We start from the raw sequence: 20254 nt of genomic DNA on the forward strand, positions 1-20254 counted from the left end.
ACATAGCAAAATGTAACTTTATTTGTAACTCAGGTTTTTCTGGTCTTCATCTTTCTGGAGAAAAGCCTAACAATGGCAGGCTTTGGAGTTTGAAAAATAAAACAGCAGCCAAAATTTCTACCTAAACAAAAGCTTATATAGAAAGAAGTCCCACTTGGGAGGAGTGGCAAGGTGAGGCCACTCAAAGGGATTTATGCACAGAAACTTATTTAGCATCCATCTTGCATCTAACGTTAAAGCTATATTACCACTCTAGACTACCAGCTTACCTGTACGTTAGTAATAATACAGAATGGGAGAGAGGATTTCCATGTCCATCATCCTTACCTTGCCAGACCACTGTCCCCAGCTATTTTTAAAAAGGAGGAGCCAGTAAATAAGACACACTAAGCCTATGGCTTACATAAAGCACTCCATGTGAAGCATCTGTTAATATGCATATTAGAAATTTTCTCAATAACGAGTTTTGCATGTTTGCACAGCTGTTACAGACAAATGCTCTTTATCACTGCTACTTTTTTTTTTTTTTTTTTAATTAAAGTGTACCACTGTTAAATCACTGCCGCCTTCCCCTCCTCCTCTCCCAATCTGGTTCTCTGATTTGCACTTATTTGTATACTTCTTCACCTTTAATTTCCTTCTTTATTTATGATTTTTCTCCACCATTTCTCCTAGTCTTTCCAACTTCTCATTTTGCTATTTCTTCTTTTCCGTTTCACTTTTTGGTTTCCTTATACTTAACTCTGTTAACTTGAAATTTTTCCCTGCTGTTCATAAGAATCAAAATCATAGAATATCTCAAGTAGGACAGGACCCTGAAGGACCTTTGAGCCCAACTCCCTGCTCCTTGCAAGACTACCTAACACTAAACCCTATGACTTAGAGCATTGTCCAGACAGTCCTTGAACCAGAGTTGGTTCAGGCTTGGTGCTGTGACCACTTCCCCAAAATATGCTGTACTTCACAAATTTGTGTGTCATGGTTGTGCAGGGGGCATGCTAATTATCTGTGTATCATTCCAATTATAGCATACGTGCTGCCAAAGCGAGCACAACTGGATGTCTGTTGGATGTCTCCCATCCCTTTCCAACAACCCCAGATTAGCAGACCAGCTCAGATGCTCAGATGACAGCAGCCTGCCTGTGGCTTGCTCCGGCAGCTTAACCACCACGCAGGAAGTGAAATCTCAGAGTCTGATCAATTTGCTGCCACAAGACCACTGTTTGTAAAACCAGGAGATCAAGCAGTTCAAGTATTTAAGTATGGCTAAAACATAAGCTCATGGTGAATGCTCTGAAGACCAAGGCATTGACAGCTGAAACACAGTAGCATAAAATTTCTTCTTGTGGAAAATTACATTTCCTCTTATTAAGGAAGAGCCCAAGGATTTGTACCGTGACTGTCGTGCCACTCTGCACTATGTCAACGCTGAACACACCATCACCAACTTCCTATTAGCAATCCTTCTTCCTACAAATGACATAAAACCGTCTCATCTTGTGAATTAACCCATCCCATTCCCATCCCCAGCAGGGTTACAGCACAGCAGCTCCCCAAAAGGCTTCAGAGGCAGAGGTTAATGGGTGGTTACTGTCCCCATCAATATTCAGAACGCTGGTCTCCACTACCTTCAGTAGGGCATTAATTGCATTATTCTTGGACCCAAAATATAGGACTGAAAGCTGATATGGAACATCACTGACTTTTCCAAGAGCCCATTTCATTGATTAACTGTACTCACAGCTGTGAAGCTTTTTTTAATATTCAGCCTAATTATGTCTTTGCTGACACTTAAAGACCGTTACTTCTTGAAATACTTGTCATGGTCAGCCACCTAAATGTGTTTGTTTTGCAGAACATGAATAAGTGATGCAACTAATCACAATGCAAGTGTTATGCAGCTTCATAACATTTTTGTTGTCTGGCATAATGAGCAAGCTCAGAATACATGCTTCCCTGTTGGCACCGTCTCTCTTTCAGAGAATTTCCATTCATTTAGTAACTCCAGACTGGCAGATAAATCAATCATGAATGGCCAAAACGCATTCCTCCACCAAAGCCACAGACCTTCATTTAGGCATACGCAGTTCAAAGTACACCCAAAGCTCTCCTGCTGAAAAGATTTTGATTTTCAAGAATAAAATAAAATCAGAAAAAAGTGGAGACTCCTACAATTGGCCTGTCAATAGCAATAGACAGATGAGAAAGGGGTTGATGGCGGACCAGCACACAGCTACCTCTACACACACAGAGCATGCAAAACTGCCTGCTGCTAAGAAAATAGTTTTGCACTCAGTATTCACAAACACCAAAATCAAGCGTAAACTCCTTTTCACTTCTGATGTTAAAATGGTGTTAATTTCAATTCATAAGAATATCCTCTGGCTAGAGAGAAGGCCACTCTCTCGAGTGAAGTCTTTTCTGATGTTCAGACTACCCCAGCACTGGGCAACCAGGTTTGCCCCCTTCTGAGCACAAAATTTAGCAAGGTATTTCCCTTGTACCGTCCTGAGAAGACAGCTCTATTTTCTTGAGCAGGATGAAACTCCACAATAGCTAAGCATTAATTTCCTACTTACCATTCAGCAACTCTAAGCAAAGTGAATAGACAGCTTCTTGCAGAGGCTGAAGGAAAATCAACTTCTTTTCTTGCCTCCTAGTGAGTCACCACCAGAGATGTAAAAAAAATAAATGTTTCTTGTCTTTAAGCTACATTTTCTCCACATTTTTCTCAAGGCTACAGATCCTTTGGAAGTCCCTGGAACAACATAAGTTCTTCACCTGCCCTCATTGCTGCAGTATTATACAGTAACAGAATTTGCCTAGTCTTCCTTAATATAGGTGAAACTGCCAACTGACAGAAAATCAACAGCCTTTGTCACTTACAGTGAACTCAGGCAAAACTAAGTGGGAGCTCAAAATGCTGCTGAAATGTATGAACTGTGTGGGGATATAAAAAAACTAGGAAACAGGAGATAAATGCAAACATTTATGTTACTATGAAGGGCACAGAAGAAGAAATGCAGTTAAGCAGGAAGTCCATTAATAACAGAATAATTCAGAACAACACACATTCAAGTACAAAATGCAATTAATTCAGACAGGAAATAGGAATTAAAAAGTAATTATTTTATTTTGCAAAGGCAGGGTAAATGTAACTGAATCATACTGTTCGGTGCCTTGTAGCCTTTGGGTTTGTTTTTTCTTTTATATTTACTAAATCCTCACACACCCCACGCCCTCTCAAATCAATCAAAAATAGTAATTAAAAAAAAAATCCACTTCAGCATCCCAATATGCCTGTGGGTAATACCACATATAACGTCATGGAAATAGTTAGCAGGAAAAAAAGCCAGCTATCAAATAATTGACTACTGCTCAAAGCACGGATGTTCAGGACCTGGGTCCTGGTTTCCTGCAGGTCAGAGACTTTTAGTAAAAGCCAGTGTGCCATAAACGTTATCGCACCAATTGATTTTAAAGACAAGTTAAAAGCTGTTGCCTGTGACAAACCAGGTAAACCAAATGATCTGTATTCAGGGACTAAGCAAACTGCATTTGCACTTGAAATATTTTGACCTTGGTCCCACAACTGCTCCCAGCAGAGGTCCAGCAGTGATACCGAAGCCCTATCTTCTGCCTCTATCTGCATCTATACATGGGCATGTGTCGCTCTCCTTCACACTTAGAAAGGAAAAACATCTCCTCAGACCTCAGTAACAACCTCCAAACTTAACTGCCTGCTAGAGGGCAGGAGAAAAAAAGACACAACAAAATCTCTTTCAACAGAAGCAGATTTGGTAGCCTTCAAGAAGCAGATGAGGTAGTAAGGACAGTGCTATTTTAGATCATGTGTATGTGTCAGAAGATGACAAAGAGAAAAATAAGCACAAAATGAATTCTTAAAATGTCAAGTTTCTTCCTGCAAAGCAGATTACTGCAAGGCATGGGGCGAGCCAGCAGCAGAAGCACGTGAGCTTAAAATGCAGCAGCAGCAGCCCATGAACAAGAGCAGTGATAATGATCAACCAATTCTATATACACCTCAGGATTACCTCACCAAAACTTCCAGCATAAACCCCATCCCAATACAGCCCTCCTTCCAGGAACTCTGAATTTCATTTTCACTGCAGCACAGTATACCAGAATACTTCATAGTGTTTGTTTTGGTTTAATTTGAAACCTGATCACAAGATACTACACATGCAGAGTATCTTCTAAAGAGAGCTGTTTCAGCAATCAACAGTTCAGTAAAAAACAGCTGGACGGTTAGCTTTGACTCCTCTAGCACAAGCATTTATGAATCTTAGAAAGAATTTTATTACCTATTTCTATACACTAGATGTGCACTGTAAGCTAAATCTTTTTCCAGTAATGCTTTTGGAGCCAATTCACTTTTCTTCCGAAAGTCCTATTAATCTTGTAAAAGAGAATAATAACCTGAATCTGACCAGATATAAAGTATTTCTGCAGTTCAACATATTTTTAATTCATTTTGATGTCTGAGCCACTGCACATTCACTTTCATGGTCATTTACACAATTAGGTTTACAGCAGAACACACATGCTAAACTTCCACAGAAACTGAATTTAAAAACTAATTACCAATATGCATTCCCACCAAAACCTCTAATACAAAATTGGTTCTCAGCCAGATCAGGGAAGTTAACAGATAATGTACTTATCTAGGCCAGAATAAAGCACAGGAGTTAGCAAAATCGAACCAGTAATTCCCAAAAAATACAAGGAATTCTGAATAATGGAACATTTGGAGGAGGCTGGTGTTCTGCCAGTCACATCATGAACAGAGGAAGACAAAATTCATTATATAAATTATTAATTAGTATTTAACAACTCAGCACTGGATCCAATATTTCTCTTTTGGCTAAAGGACAGAGCTATGAATTCATCCACTTGTAACCACACCACTGGAAAAGTTAATGTCATTTATTGACAGGTTAATTTATAATATCACCTTAATTAAAAAAAGATTATTTTATCACTTTTTAACTGAAATGAAACTGCAGTTGATTGGGAACAATGCACCTACAGGCAAATGAATGATTTGAAGCGATTCGGTGTCCAATTAACACCAGCATCTGGTATGGGGATTTTTACCCTGTCAAAGGACTAGTCCAATATTAATTATACTTTCAGTTAGAAGTAACAGAAAGTTTCAATCTCGATGTTATCATTCAAGCAAAATTACAGAAAATAAAATGGTCAGGACGCGGCATTCACACACTAGAAGCAAACTCCCTATCACTTGCAAGCATGCAAAGCAGGGTAGATAGCTTTTCCTAGCCTGGTTTCAACAGCTATCTCAACACAACACTAACTGAAGAAATGAGGTAGGTGTCCCTTGTTCCCAAGACATAAGAATAGTGTGACCCATCTGCTTCCATCTGGAGTGTCCTCTCTGAAGCCAGCTTCATGCTGTACCAAACTTTGCTTGGTCAAGAAGGTGGCTTTTTAAACTAATCTTTGCCACTAAAAAGGTGATTGATCTTCAAGATTAAGCACAGTTGGGAGATTTGGGACAGGGTGACTTGGGGTGTGTGGAGGAAGTATCCTTTGACTCGTTAAAATCTCAGAGCATGTAAAATGAGTGGACACCAGCATTTGCCTCCTGCTCACTTATTAACACTGGATTAAGATTACTAAATTACATACTAAGATTAAAATTACTAAAATACAGTGGTTTTTTACAATAAAATTTCATCATTAAGTTTACTAACTCTCTAAGACCATAACTATACAACTAAGATAAAAAATGAGAGGAAGTATTTAAGTCCAACTCTGGCTTGGTGTTTTAATACTGTGAGCATGGGCAGACTTAAGTCTTACATACATATTGTATGCTAGCTCTGTTACTGTTTAGTATAGGTGTATTGTCATTTCCTTAGGGCATACTTGCAACTACACCAGGCAAGAGATGTTGATTTGATGTAACAAATGGTCACCTGAGAACAAAATAAGTACTCATTCCTGAGAGACTGATTCAGAAGAGGAGTTGAGCTCTGTAGTTGCCAATATTTTGTTCATCAATCCCAGACTCACAATGTTCACTGAAAGCAATTAGAAAAAAAACCCAACAAAACAAACAAAAAAACCAACCCAACATAAACCCAGGTACCACCTTTGCTGCAGAACTGTGTGATATTATCCTGTATCTTTCCCATTTCCTTTTTGAGTGTCATTTTTATGTCTTCTGACAGAAAATTGTGAGAACAGCAACCAGCACTAACTTGAATCCAAACACTGGAAAGCTTTGCAAGGAGGCTTCAATGACCATATATATGCACCCACCTGAAAATCTGCAGGAAAAAAAAAAACCACAAAAATATACCTCTGTTCTCATAAATGCTCAGTTTTAATTAAATATCATCAACTAGCTCACACCTCATCTTTCCTTCAGAAGCAAGGTAGAAAACCCAATACTTCTGCCTCTTTTTAACTGAGCTTTAACAATGCTTCTAGATTCCCCTTTGCTTTTATTTACAATAAAGATTTCTTACCCTTCCCTATAAGATGAAGCAATTTTTATCCCACCCATGCAGCAGCTCTGTACAACCGTTGCCAAGCCAATAAATTAAAAGATTCTTGGATTGATCATGCAAGGTAATTCTCTTTTGGCTGTTTTATCACTAAACTACAGACAGCACTCCCCTCTCAGACCTGAAACAAACTCATCTCTTAGTCCCCATTACTGTGCTATTGCCTATCAAACAGTTTAATACAAAGAAACAATAGATCAAACTTCTTTCTAACACTTGGCTCCCCAAGATGACCAAAATTACATCTTTTCCTCATGCTAGAAGAGGTCTGTCTTGCAGATTTAAAGGTTCAGGATGCATATTCTGCCAACAGTACACCTAGAAGAAACTCAGAGTTGCAAAGTACTTTTCAGAAGGAAAATAAAAGAAGGTGGGTTGTTTTAAAGTTACTTAGCATTTGAAAGTGAGTCCAATTCTCTGTTGAAAAAAACCACACTTTATGATACATGAGTAAAAGCCAGATTGAATGCATCATGAGTAGATGCATGCAACCTTCTGCTTCTCCTTACCCCAAAGTAGCTCCTAATCCATATCCCCTTCTTCCTGCCATAATGATCTCCCTCTGCCCCACAGGCCAATCCGGATGCTCTTCCCTGGGTTGTACAGTCTCTGTCCCTTCCCACGCAGTTCTGTTCCCCGTATCTTTCCCTCCTGCACTGCATGCACATCTTTTAGCACAAGCAAGAAATAACCAAAAGAACAAATTAACGCAATGTTACATTTATCTTTTTCTACTGTGACTAAAGAAAGGAAATCTTTACTGAAGGCGTGTAAACTACTGTCCTATTAAGAACAGCTGCAAGTATTAAATGTTGTCAGAAAGCTGCTGGTTGCCAAAATAAAGCATCAGCAGAAACCAACTGCTATGCCTGCTATTCCTAGCCTTTCATCTGTACCTCCTTCCACAGAGCTGGAGATAACACTTTCAATACCATAATTAAATTAAGCATTTACCTGAAGGTCACCAGAAACCTCTCAGTCTTGAGACGGTAATGAAAATAAAAACATAGCTTGAAAATAGTTATTAAAGCTGCAATATAAATCTTTGGGAAATTACTGTCCACATTTGATAAACCAGTGATGATGACACAGAACTAGAGTTGCCAGTTAAATCTCACTTAATTTCTAAATGAAGCACTTTGGAAAAGTGGAAATAAATGAAATGAACTCAATGGAGTTGCTTGGTATGTCTTGGGGAGCAAATCCCTCTGGGTTTATTCATGCATCTGACCTCCAGATTAAATTTTCAGTTTAACTGACAAGGCTCCTCCCTTAGTTTGTTAGGAGACATACACTGAAGTCAAACAAACAAGTAACAGTAAAATGTTAAAATGCCTCTTCTGTTCAAAATGCCCGCTTCCTATTTCTTTTACTTGGGAAAAGATGAAGGGTATCCATTATGAAGGCTCCCTGGGACATACCACTAATTTCACATTATTTTTTCGTTCTGGTTATTTTCTTCTTTGAAAGCTGTATTTAACAAGCTGAACAACAACACACACTGTGCAGCAACAACACAGTTACCAACAGCACTTCTAACAAATTTCATTTCCAAGGTAATGAGCATATTGGAGCTTTGTCCATGGGGAAGACTGACCAAAAACACCAAACTATTTTTATTTTTTTTTTTAGTTTTAGTTTTCTGCAGCAAATGATGACTCTTAATGTAACAGCTAAATCTTTGCTTCCAGATGAAACATTCAGATTGTTGGGGTTTTTTTCTTTTTGAAATGGCAGGTGTTTTAAGCTTGGCTGCTCATGCTCTTTTCTTTGCCATGAGCGATCTAACATCCGAACACTACCTGTCATACATTTTCACCATTAGCATCATTAGAAGTCAGGGTGGGAAGCATCCCAGAGGGTACCTTAGGTTGGATTGCCAAATACAGAAACTCACAGAGGAACAGAAGGATAGGAAGAGCATAAATAAGGCCTGTCATCTACCAGTGAATTAGACTTGCTAAGGTTTTCCTGAGTGTCCTGAGGAGCTTTCCTACGCATAGAGGAACAGTGATGATTATACCAGCTTCACAAACCTTTTTGATAGACGTCAGGCAAACTTCCACTCGTCATGCGAGATCCCACCTAATCACTGCATGTCCTCCTTGCAATGAACTCGGGCAGAGCAGTGTGTTCTACCCAAGCCAGAGGCTGAGGGCACAGATGTGTGTTTAATTTTACCCAATTCAGAAAGCCACCAAAAGGGACAGTCCTTTTGGGCAGCCCTGCCTTGTGCTGCATTCAGCACTCAGCCGTGCCGTAAGTCAGGGGTCCTCAAACTCTTTAACCTGGGGGCCGGCGCGCGGATGCAGTGGCAGGCCGTCATGTGCGGCTGCTTGGTTTCCCCCCCCAACCCCTGGTGGGGGGGTCTGTAAATACTGGGGGCCGGATTGAGGACCCTGGGGGGCCGTATCCAGCCCACGGGCCATAGTTTGAGGACCCCTGCTAAGTGAAGGAAGGCGGGTTGGGGTGTCAATGTGGGGTGCAGAAGGGGAGGCCAGGGAGGATGGGAGCCAGGCTAGCTTTCTACTGAATCAACAAACTGGTTCAAGGAAACACAGAGCTAGGAGCTAGGGGGGAGGAGGAGTGGAGAAAGAGGAGGAGAAAGAGCCTGGGCACTTCTCTCATCAGTATTATACACCTAAACCATACCATATGAATGGTAAAACCACACAGTATGCCAATAAACAGAACTGGCAGAAAACAAGTCTCACTACTCCCAGGAGAATTTTCTCTTCTGCACCTGGTGAATCCAGTATAAGTGTGCTTGCCATCCAGGACATCATTACCTGAATGAGAGCTCAAAATCCTTCCTCCCAGTTGCACTCCTTGCAGTGCAGCCCCCTTGCCATGGTCACACCTTCCCACCAAGCTGAGCATGCTCAGCCCCAGCAGCAGGAATGCTTTTCCTCCTCTTCCCTCCCTCCTCTAAAATCCTAGCTCCCTTGCTTTCGATCCACCATTATGTGCCAACTGCTCCCTCAGTATATTGCCTTCCCTCCTAGCTTACATAGATTATATATGGTGCAAGTTATACATGTGAAAATATGATGGTTATTTTGACAGTTGAAGAACAAAACAAATGAAACAAACAAAATCCCAAACAAATAAGCAAACAAAAAGGAACAGTAAAAATAAAAGTGCATAAATCAATGGAGAGGAACTAGGAATAATGTTTCACAGACAGCAGAAGATGGGAATCCTATTTAAAACAAGAACTCAGGAGCCAGAAGTACCTCCCATTAAACAAAGGAATTGAAAACAAAACCCATTAGAAGCAATCCAGCCTTCCCTGAAACATATACACATCATCATTAACAATAATAATTTGGCTCTTCATGTGTAATCACTGCATGCTAGCCTCACTTTATATTCATAACAGCCATTAACGTCAAGAGGAATTGTGCACATGGGCACCACGCTGCCCCCGTGTTCCTCCTCAGGCTGCAGGCTGCTTCACAGAGAAAAACACCTCTGCCTACCACTTCTTCCCTCTAATCCAACGGAAACAAGGAAACAGCTGGGGCAGCTCAACTGAGCCAAATGTAGCAAATATTATTTCTTTTTTCTTTCTTTTTTATAATACAAGAATTTTATACTATTAAGTCAGCACCAGAAAGGTAAATTGTAAATATCTGCTCACACAATACTGAATTCAAGACAGCACATACTGGAGCGCTGCAAGGACATAATCCACCACAATCGGTGCTTTGGAATTTGATGATTGATTTTATAGGTTACCCTCATCTAAAAATGGCCACCAAGATTATGCATGCAGAAAATGCCAAAAAGAAACAAGCATTAATTCAACATAATTCATCCAGGATGTCTCACGTTCCCCTTTACAGAACAGGTATGGGGGCAGAGGAAGCATCATATTCTGCCTCCCCACTACTTTGACAGGATCCTCACAGGCTGAAATTTTCACTGAGCAAAAAACTACAAGATATCATTGCAGTGTTGTAGGAAAGGTTGGTATAGAACAAACAGCATTAAATCGCTCTCATCAATGTACCAGTTACAACGCTCATCAACTGTATGGTCATTATAATCCTCAACTGACTGAGACACAGAAATAAGGTCGACTGACTGAACTCTACTACATACAAGGTTGAGCACAATGATGAAGTACATAATGGTTACCATGCCCTTAGGAGCACAGATGAGCCACAAAACTATAGAAGCTAAGGTTTTCTTAGTATATGAGCAAAGCCACCAGGAAGCTTCCAGGAATCTAACTCCAGAACACTAAAGAAATGTATTTTACAAAAATATCTACAATAAATAGAGACTATACTGTTCAATTGGACCAATGCTTTATTTTTTATTGCGTCTTATCTTCTCCTTTTCTAAGCAGAACAGACCAAGTCGGTCACAGTCACAGTCAAGCCGCAAAGGTACAATATATTCCTGTCAGGACAGAGGCAGACATATTTCTTGAGATGGACTTACTTCACCCACTCAGTTTGCCCTAAAGCTATGTCAAATCTAAATCCATCACTACAGCTACCAACTCTAAAGTAAAATTTCACATAAAAACCCACAGAATTGTGAATTCCAAATGGTTTTGCCTTAAATAAAAGTTCAGCAGAAAATGCTTACATATCTAATCTTCAATTCTCAGGTTTATAAAGAAAATCCTACATTAGGCAATTCTTGCTTAAGTTTATAATTCACTGCAAGTCCCTCATGCACTTCTTACTTCTTACAGATTCCCAACTTGCACCCACATCATCTCAAGATACTTATTTTTGGTTTCCATTCCACAGTGATTTCTCATTTGGCTATCTTCCTTGCAATGATTTAAACAACATACTTAAGAGTTGTTTAGATAAGGACATTGAACAGAATAGTCCTCCAGAAACCTTACGTGTCAGTGCCCATTATTTAATATAATTATACAGCTAAATAATATCCTACTGCTTTGTCAAGTATTTTATTACTGTATCAAGTATTATGTGACATAAGGCCAAGTTCTATATCTGTAAGGACTTCTATTACATTATATCTTATTTTCATATAGCAACTCATTTACTTAGGCCATGAGAATTCCATAGGAAGTCACCAGGCACTTCCATCTTGTTAAACAAATTTTTTTCTGGCTGATTTCATGCATCCCATCCCGAGCTGGAAAGGGGAAAGGCACATTTCTAGAGGGAATAAGTCTTCTACACACCAAGAACAACTTCTTCTCACTGCAAGCAAAGCCTGGTTCCTGGTTTGGGGACATCTGTCCCCAGACCTTTGCAGAATTTCTGTATCACTGAACATATTTAACTTGTCTGTAGTTTGCATCTTGTTTTACTGGAAAAATATTTAATACCTGCAGAAATGAAAGAATGTGGAGAAGTGGGATGTAAGGAAGGGCACTCCCACCACCCAGCAGGTAAAGGAGAAGAGACGAACCACACTGGAGCTGTGGGGGCAGAGCATCATTTTTCCAAACACACCATGCTAACCCACCCTTCGGCACCATGCCCCGGACCTAGAGGTCTGGAATTCCAATACATCTATGAATATCTTTGTTGCTAGAAGTTTCCAGCTCCTGTCCCTTGAAAAGTTAATAAATGATACTCTCACAAGGCTGACTGAATCATAATCAAGATATGCTTGCATTTGGAAAAATACCTATGTTAAAACCCTTACAGCTTTAGCAGTGCCCACTCACTCCCCAAAAAAGAATTATCTGGCAACTTATGCAGGTAAGTAGCTAACTTATAAAAAAAAAAAAAAAACAACAAAAAAACCCACAAAAAACTTGATTAGACATTCTTCTTTATTTGTAATTAAAAGATGCTCATTCAATAATCACATAAAAACCATACTTCATTTATCTGAGTAAGATCTATGGCAATTGATAGCTTCTTTGTATGTAAAAAAGTACACTGGAATTCTAAGCTACACAGTATTTTGATATTTAATTTGGTTTAAAGAAATTCCTCATCACCAAGAAAAATTATTTAGCTTTATGGCAAAAAGTCCAAAACACTGCTTTGTGAGTTAATTATTATCTTTTCGTCAGTTATTTCAGCAGACAAATTTTTTCTCCGCTTCCTGCAATGATGAGATAGCCTTTGCAATTTCCCAGTTGCTTCTTCACATCAACATGCCAACATGCAAGTTATTATGGAACACCAAACAGCATCATGAACAGATCACACACCTTCACCTGGCACCAGTAAAATCATCTCTGTTTCACTGGTAACTCATCTCTGAAACCTTTTTTAAAATGTAAGAAGGTGAAGCTCCAAAAACTTCTGCAGTTTTAAAGCAGCCTTCACAAAGACAGATCACCACTCATCTTTCACTCATCCTCTTCACCTGTGACCTTAGATAATACTCAACAAAAAAGTTATTTTTAAATATTATTCTTAGGAATGCAATTTTTGAACTTTCTCTGTGATACAGTCTTTAACACAGAAATCGTCACCAAGCACACTCATGGAAATAAGCCTCTAAAAACACTCAAGCATTAAACATTAGATGACTTAGTTCCTGTAAAAGACTATCACAAAGATATTTCACAAAAATACAATCTCTAAAAATAACTCACAAAAATATATTATGAAAGATATTGATATTTATGGCAGTAATAAAAATGATGTTCTGTATTTTATAGCAAAGAATTCATATTCATAAAGACATTGTTTCTGAATTCTGAATTTAACATCCTTAGTTAGCCTTTCTGTGGAAAAAATAAAACTGTAATACATACATGCTTCCATACTGAAAGCATTTTGACAGTTGCAGATTACAACTTTCTCTGCTCAACATCCCATTAAGTATTTGCTTTCTAATCGCTTTTCTGAATGCTTACTTAAACCTACTTCCTATTCAAAATAATTTGATAAATCCTAAACTACACCTAGTATCTGAACACTGAAGAAAGTAAATAAAATGTAAGGTACATACTGCCACTGCTGTTGTTTAAAAAGGAGAATGAGGATCAAATAAATTAAATGGAATAGGAGTAACTCATTCTCCCATGAGAGAAGAATCACTGTCACAGGAGGTGTGAGATTCATGAGCAATGGTCAGGATTTTGAAAGTATTATAGTAGTTGTCTAGATACTGATATCCTTCCACTTATTTGAAAGAATCATGTATTACACAGGAATATATGCAGGAACTGAGCGCTAACTACCTAAGGGTAGTTTCCTTTGCAACTTTCTCCAAACATCAGCATATTAAGTCAACAAACATATTTGCTTTGCTGTCAGGATGGCAAACTCCCTTCCAGATAAAACTATGCACAAAAGAGTGAAAGGATAGAGACTCAAATCAGGAAAAGCCTGCCCATCGGGTTTTCTGCTTAGCTGTTATGTGGCTAAAAGCCATTTGTATTTCAGAATTGCAAAGCAAGTGTTTTGGTATATGAGACACGGAACTGGACAGTAAAATAATACATCTGAAACTTTGACCTTGTTAGCATTTTCAAAAAAACAAAGCCCCAATTCTTTTAAAGACTACTTAAAGGGAAATGAAAGGGGAGGGGAGGGAAATGCTGCTTAGGAGGGGAAAAAGGGGTTAGGAGTGAAGAAAAGTTTCTGCCTGAAGCAAACGGCAATGGATACCTTAAGAAACCAAGACTCTGTGTACCACTTTTACTTCATTTTTAAGGAAACAAGTTATTAGTTAGCACTGTGCTCACAGAAATAACAGCAGAGTTTGGGCTAGAAATACAGATACCACAACTGCTTGGTGGCTTATGACTCAGCTAACCATGACATCAAGTTCAACGATCATGACAGTAAAACCATTACAAAGTATGGTAGTGTGCAAAATTACAAAGTGGATTAGGAGAAAAGCAGTAATATTTCATTGTGGTCACCTGTATTCAGGTCTGAAAGAAACTTATTGACTCTACAAAAATAACAGTACCTATGTAATCAGTAAGTATTTCTGTTTCAGTTTTACTGAGGACAGCGGGCTTTTTGAAATGGAGTTTTAAAATTTGTTTCAGGCATTCTCAGTTTTATTAAGTACAAGTTTGAAACACTCTGTTAGTAATACATATGGCTTTCATTTAAAAGAGCATAATATATATATATAGCTTACTTTTTTTTGTAACCTTAAGGCACATGTTACATTAATAATGTAAATGTGATCTATTAAACACGAACTAGCTCCTTAATGGCTTAACTGACCAAGCACCTTTTCTTTTGTGCATTGTACAGATATTACCAAAATGGACTTCCTTGCCCAGGGTAGAGTCAATGTGCAAGTAAAAGATTACTACTAAGCAGCAATCAAAAGAAATTACAAAACGATTAAACAATTGTCACCCTCAGATACAAGACTATACAATGAGAGAGGATCCTATTATTTCAGAAGGTACACTACTTGGAAGTGCACAGCTCGTCCAAGTTACACAGCCATGTATAAATTGTGAAAGCATAAAATGTAATCAAAATCATGACTAAAAGAAATAGATACTGCATGATGTTTCTTGCAGCAACAGTAAAATAGAGATGGCAGATACCTTCATCTATGTCCCAGAAAACTACTTATGTGTGATATAAACTATCATATCCAAATACAGCAACACCTTTCAAAGATACCTGTTTTATTTTAACATGAGATTGTAAAAGGGGAAAAAATAAATCAGATTTGCAAAGAATACATGTGCACGTATATCCTTGTGGTGTGTGTATCTCAGAATCAACCAGATTAGATCCGAAGCATCTGTGCAGAACCTGATACGCTTGTTTCTATAAGAAGTCACATCCCCCATCACATGAACAACTTCTAGTACTTCAGCCTCTGAAACCAAATCAGTGAACACCTTCTGCCCTGTCTGAAGAAACAGCCCAGACCTTGGTGGTTCCTGTCTTTAATTGGAGAGAGACGATTACACCTGCAACAGAAGCCAGCAACACCAAAGCAGCATTCAACTGGTAATTCAGCACAGCATAGACACACACTTAAACCCACAAAAAAAGTAAGAGCAATAGCTCGTGACCAGTTAAAAGGAGTGGTAAGAATTCCTTTCCTAGTACCCAGGCTGAAATGTCCTTTCCTAATCCAGGCTCCAACTCTAACACTTCCCATTCTTTCAGTTGGATTCCTCTGCTCAAATCCTTATGCTTCTGGGCACTGCTGATAGGCACCATCCTGCACGGCAATGGAGACTGTGTCCTCTCAGACTATGCTTACAACATAAAATATTTCATCAATATTTAACACACATAGCATTGCTCTGGCATAAAGATGACCAGCAACCTAAACTTCAATCTAAATCTGAGTTCACCAAATACAATCTCAGTAGGAACTCACCTTGCACTGGATGCCTTTATGGTTGCAATGGATATTCTCCTACAACTAACTTATTTATTTATTTAATTTATTAAAATGGGTCAGGTTTTTCGAGAGGCTCTAGCAAACAAGGAAAAGAGCCATCTCTGGTTCTTCCTTTGTCCAGACAAACAGTATCCATCATCTCAATCCTTTCTGACAAGCTGCCAGCTCCAAGAGGCTCAAATGGAAACCCAAAGCCCATCAGAAGTACACCACCTGCTTCAGAGTAGCACTTTGAGACCTGCATTTGATTTTCTGTGATTCTCACTCAGCTTTTCTATTACAAATACATGTGATATGTGTTTACATAGTTTCTGGAATAAAAATATATAAAAAGAAGTAAAATGTGTGTAAGTACAAATTAATTTTTCAGTCATTTTCCTCCAGGGCATGTTTTATCCACTCCATCATGTTCCATTGCTCTCCATAATACAAGAAAGAGGAATAGGAAACACAGGTACTGGAACATTTTTCTTTTCATGGTATTTGCACTGGTTTTGCTCACCTCAGCAGCATTATGTGATAGCCCAGACCAATTACTTTGTCACCAAGAACGAGAGCTAAAATTATTTGCGAAAGCAGCCAAGGGAAAGGGTAAAGCAGTTTTCAAACCTCTGTATTATTGCCTAATGATTGGAGGAAAAAATTGCTAATGAACCGTGATCTAGCTTTCACGAAGTCTGGAATACTTTTCATGGTTTCCTTTCAATAAATTCTCACATCACAAATAACAAGTGAAAACCCATCTTCAGCAAAGTTGACCATATCCACCTGTAAGATCCCAAAAATTGCAGAACATGCAGAACACAAGTGCAGAGAATGCTTGGCTGCTCATCACTTGCAAGAGTATGAAAAGGCAGCTGGAACTATAAGTCTTCTGGCATCATGTCAACACAACAGACTAAAACCATGGCTACCTGCCATTGCCTCTTTACCAAAAACATCCACACTAACGACAAGATGGAGGAAAATACCACTACTGCCTCTCATTATGGTTTCCTCCAACTCCCATCACTTTCTGCAGGGGGGCTTCTCTCTTGTTTTCCCTGTTTTTATGTCTTACTTTCTCTTCTATTTTCCATGTTCCTACTACTTCAGCCTTCATTCTTCCCTATTTTCCATTATTTTAATAATTTTATTTTTTCAGATGGTTTTCAATAGCTTGTAGGTTTTTAAGGGTATAATTTATGTAATAATGAGGACTGGCCCCAATTTCAGCCAACAGTGTCCAGGAACCTGTACAAATATTCTGGTTTGGCTCTCAACAGCAAGTCACAAAATCAGAGGTTAAGTTTAACAAGGTTTCAAGTTGAAATCCACTTCAAACATGCATATTACAATTTTGTCATCCATACTTTGTGATTGTAGGGACCCAGCTTTCATCTTCTACCCAGCTGTCAGTCCCTTTCAGACTTTTCTTACGTATCAACAACAGTCTCTTTTCTTTACACTCACACAGTGTCTTACCCCATTCGATATCCCAGTATTCATTTCCTACCTTCTTTCCATAGCAAATTATCCCTCAGTTCTTCTCATCCAGACCTGTCCACTTTCTCTGGGGAACTCTCTACGTCTTTGAAGTTCCTTTTGCCGTTCTCCCACCACCTTTTCTTTCTCTCATCTACTGCTTCTTCCTGCTTCTGCTCACCAAAGCCAAGAACCAACACAGGCATCATGCTGGGAGCATCCATATACCACCACATGTACAGGTACCAACCAGTGCAGCCACTGGAAGCTGCTCCTGAGCATGAGGAGCTAGGCAAAGGAGGCATGTGGGTTCTGTGTTGCCCCACAGCTCTTCAACGGTTTAAGGGGATCCTGGAAGTCAGCAGGTCCTAAGTCCTACTCACTGCCAGGCAACAAGATGAACTGATGCCTCTCCCGGCTACGCAAGACAGGACCTTATAGACCCAGCTAGACTAGTCATCCTATATGTTAGAGGATGGCTAATTAAAATAAGAGCCACTTTTACTGAAGTAGATAACAGAGTGACTTTTAATTTTAATTGAAATGGTCATTTTTACTGTGTATTTGATGTTCCTCTACATTTTCCTGTACTTAACAGTAACATTACGGATAGCGCGTCAGAGCACAAGATGACAGAGAAAGAGGCACACCTTCTAGTCAGCTTTTGATTGAGAAACACAGTATAACAGATCCTCATTAATTCAATTCATGCTAGTAAGACCAACACTGAATTATTAAATTATTGTGAACAAGTTCCAGAAAAAATAGCATAAAAAGATTCTTAACTGTAAAATGTATTTGCTCATTTGTGTTGACAGCTGTAACACAACTATAATTATTTATTGTACTCTGCAAATTACAACCTTTTTAAAAATACAAACCTTCATCATAGCAACAACCATTGCACTTCTACTAAGCAATGCTGAAACCTGTTTTCTGAGTTGTTTTTCCTGAATTCTTCAGTGAGACAATTAACAGAGATGTTCTGGCATACATAACAGACACTGGCACTAGTGAAAAACGGAATAATTTGAACCCATTTTCTCATAAGAGAAGAAATTTTACTCATAAACATACAAGGCTCCTCATGGTATGTTTTTTTCTACAAGATGGGATGCTTTGGAGGGGGAAAGAAGATACACTGAGATGGTAAGAAGATTGTTATTAGCCTGATAGCAAGTAATTTATGCCTGTTCATACCATGTGGCTTTCCAATGGAGTCTGCCAACTCAGACAGGAAGAGAGCACAGAGCTGTACTTAGGAATAAGCAACATTTAACTCGAATTTCAAGGAATGTGTACTTATTTTTTTATTTATTTTACTTGATGGCAATACTTCAGTGCCACTCAGAAAAAAAAATAAATACAGTAACTTGAATTGTTTCTGCACTTTCAATACAACAATAAATAAGATATAAACCTGGATCTGGGCTAGACCAGGACAGCGCATTTGGAAGAAGGGTTCCAAGCCAGCGGGAAGCCACCAACCTGATCTATTTGGAGATGGAGAAAGGTCACCTTGTGCCTTGTAATCCAGGCTGATATGATCTAATGGAACCAATAAAACTGAACCATCCACCTTAAGAAGAGTAACAGTTATATGCTTGCATGTATTTTAGGAGAAATGGCTAATTAAAGCATGGTACATTGTATGCTGAACCTGTTGTTAAAAACTGCCATTGTACTTCAGATAATGAATACCAAAATATTTGTAGAATGAAAGATAGATATACAAATCACACTTCAGGCATTTAAAAAGACAGACCATATCCATAAGCTTAGTGGGTTTTTAATGGCCTTTTATGAATCCAGAATTGACTCTGTTGGAGGGGACAGACTCACAGTTGAAACAGGTTTTTTCTTCTTTAAGTGATGTCAGATAACAGGCCTATGCAAGTCTAACCATATTCAAAAAAATCATTATTTTAATTGTATTTCTTTAGTACCCTCTAGCCAGACCACAACCAAGTCATTTTTATGGTGCGTATGTATATAAAACACAGTGTTCTAGCACAGCAATCCAGTACTACATCAAGTTACACAAAATTGTTGCAACTGTCTTCAGTGTTAGAATGCACATACCAGACAGGAGGCCCTTCCAAAAGCATATTCCAAAATCATATTCAACTTTCTCTACCTCAGATGGAAGAGAAGGACCGAGCTAAGGCACTTCTAGTGAAGCTGCAACAGGTCCAGATTAGTGTAATGATAACACCTTCTGCTTAAAAGCAAAAGCATGGGAAAGAAGTTTCCTCTTCCCTAGAAATGTGGGAATGTTAAAAAAAAAAAAAAAAAAAAAAGCCAAAACCAACCAAAACAAATCAAACAAGCTGTCAGACAGAAAACTGGCAGATGCCAGACAGCAACAGGGAAATGGGCTGGAACTGGAAAAGGTTACTAGCTTCATCTAGTTCCTCAAGGTAGGATCAGCTCTGCCTACATCATTCTGACAACTGTCCAATTTATCCTTAAAGGCCTTTAAGGAGGAAATATAACCTGGAAATGTAAGAGAGTACATGTATGCAACCACTCTGCTGGCTCACAGAAATGCAGAGCAGCGTCAGAACTCTGCAAAACTTCCAGCCTGCAAGTAAACTCCTTGCAACTAGAGGGAAGTTTTCCAGCTGTACTCTGCTTTACTTTGTATCACCTAATCCAGGTTTCCCTGCCACGTTCATTACATTGGATCAAGAGTAATACTGGGAGTTAAGAGAGGAAACATCTACTGCATCTAATTTTTTTCTGAAACACAGTGATAGACTGAGTTGTTTTAATGTGCTGTGTTCTTGATCAGACTGTTTTCTTCCAGGACCTTTCAAACAGTGTAACTATTTTTGTCCAGTATTTTTCTCAAAGGAAGTCGCTAACTAGTCTACTGCTCCTTCAGCTTGCACTCTCCTTAAAGGGGGGGGATGGGGGGGGGACAGGGGGCA

At 38.9% G+C, this 20254-nt stretch overlaps 1 protein-coding gene and 1 non-coding gene across 3 annotated transcripts in view; both read right to left on the reverse strand.

Moving 5' to 3' along the window:
- Nucleotides 1-20254, reverse strand: part of FRMPD4 (FERM and PDZ domain containing 4) — a 298557-nt gene that overhangs the window by 189395 nt on the left and 88908 nt on the right. The window lies entirely within an intron of this gene.
- Nucleotides 946-1052, reverse strand: LOC119143927. The gene has a single exon (XR_005102893.1). It is a non-coding gene; the product is annotated as a U6 spliceosomal RNA (small nuclear RNA).

Source organism: Falco rusticolus, chromosome 2, assembly GCF_015220075.1.
Source record: "Falco rusticolus isolate bFalRus1 chromosome 2, bFalRus1.pri, whole genome shotgun sequence".
In the NCBI taxonomy this organism is placed as follows: domain Eukaryota; kingdom Metazoa; phylum Chordata; class Aves; order Falconiformes; family Falconidae; genus Falco; species Falco rusticolus.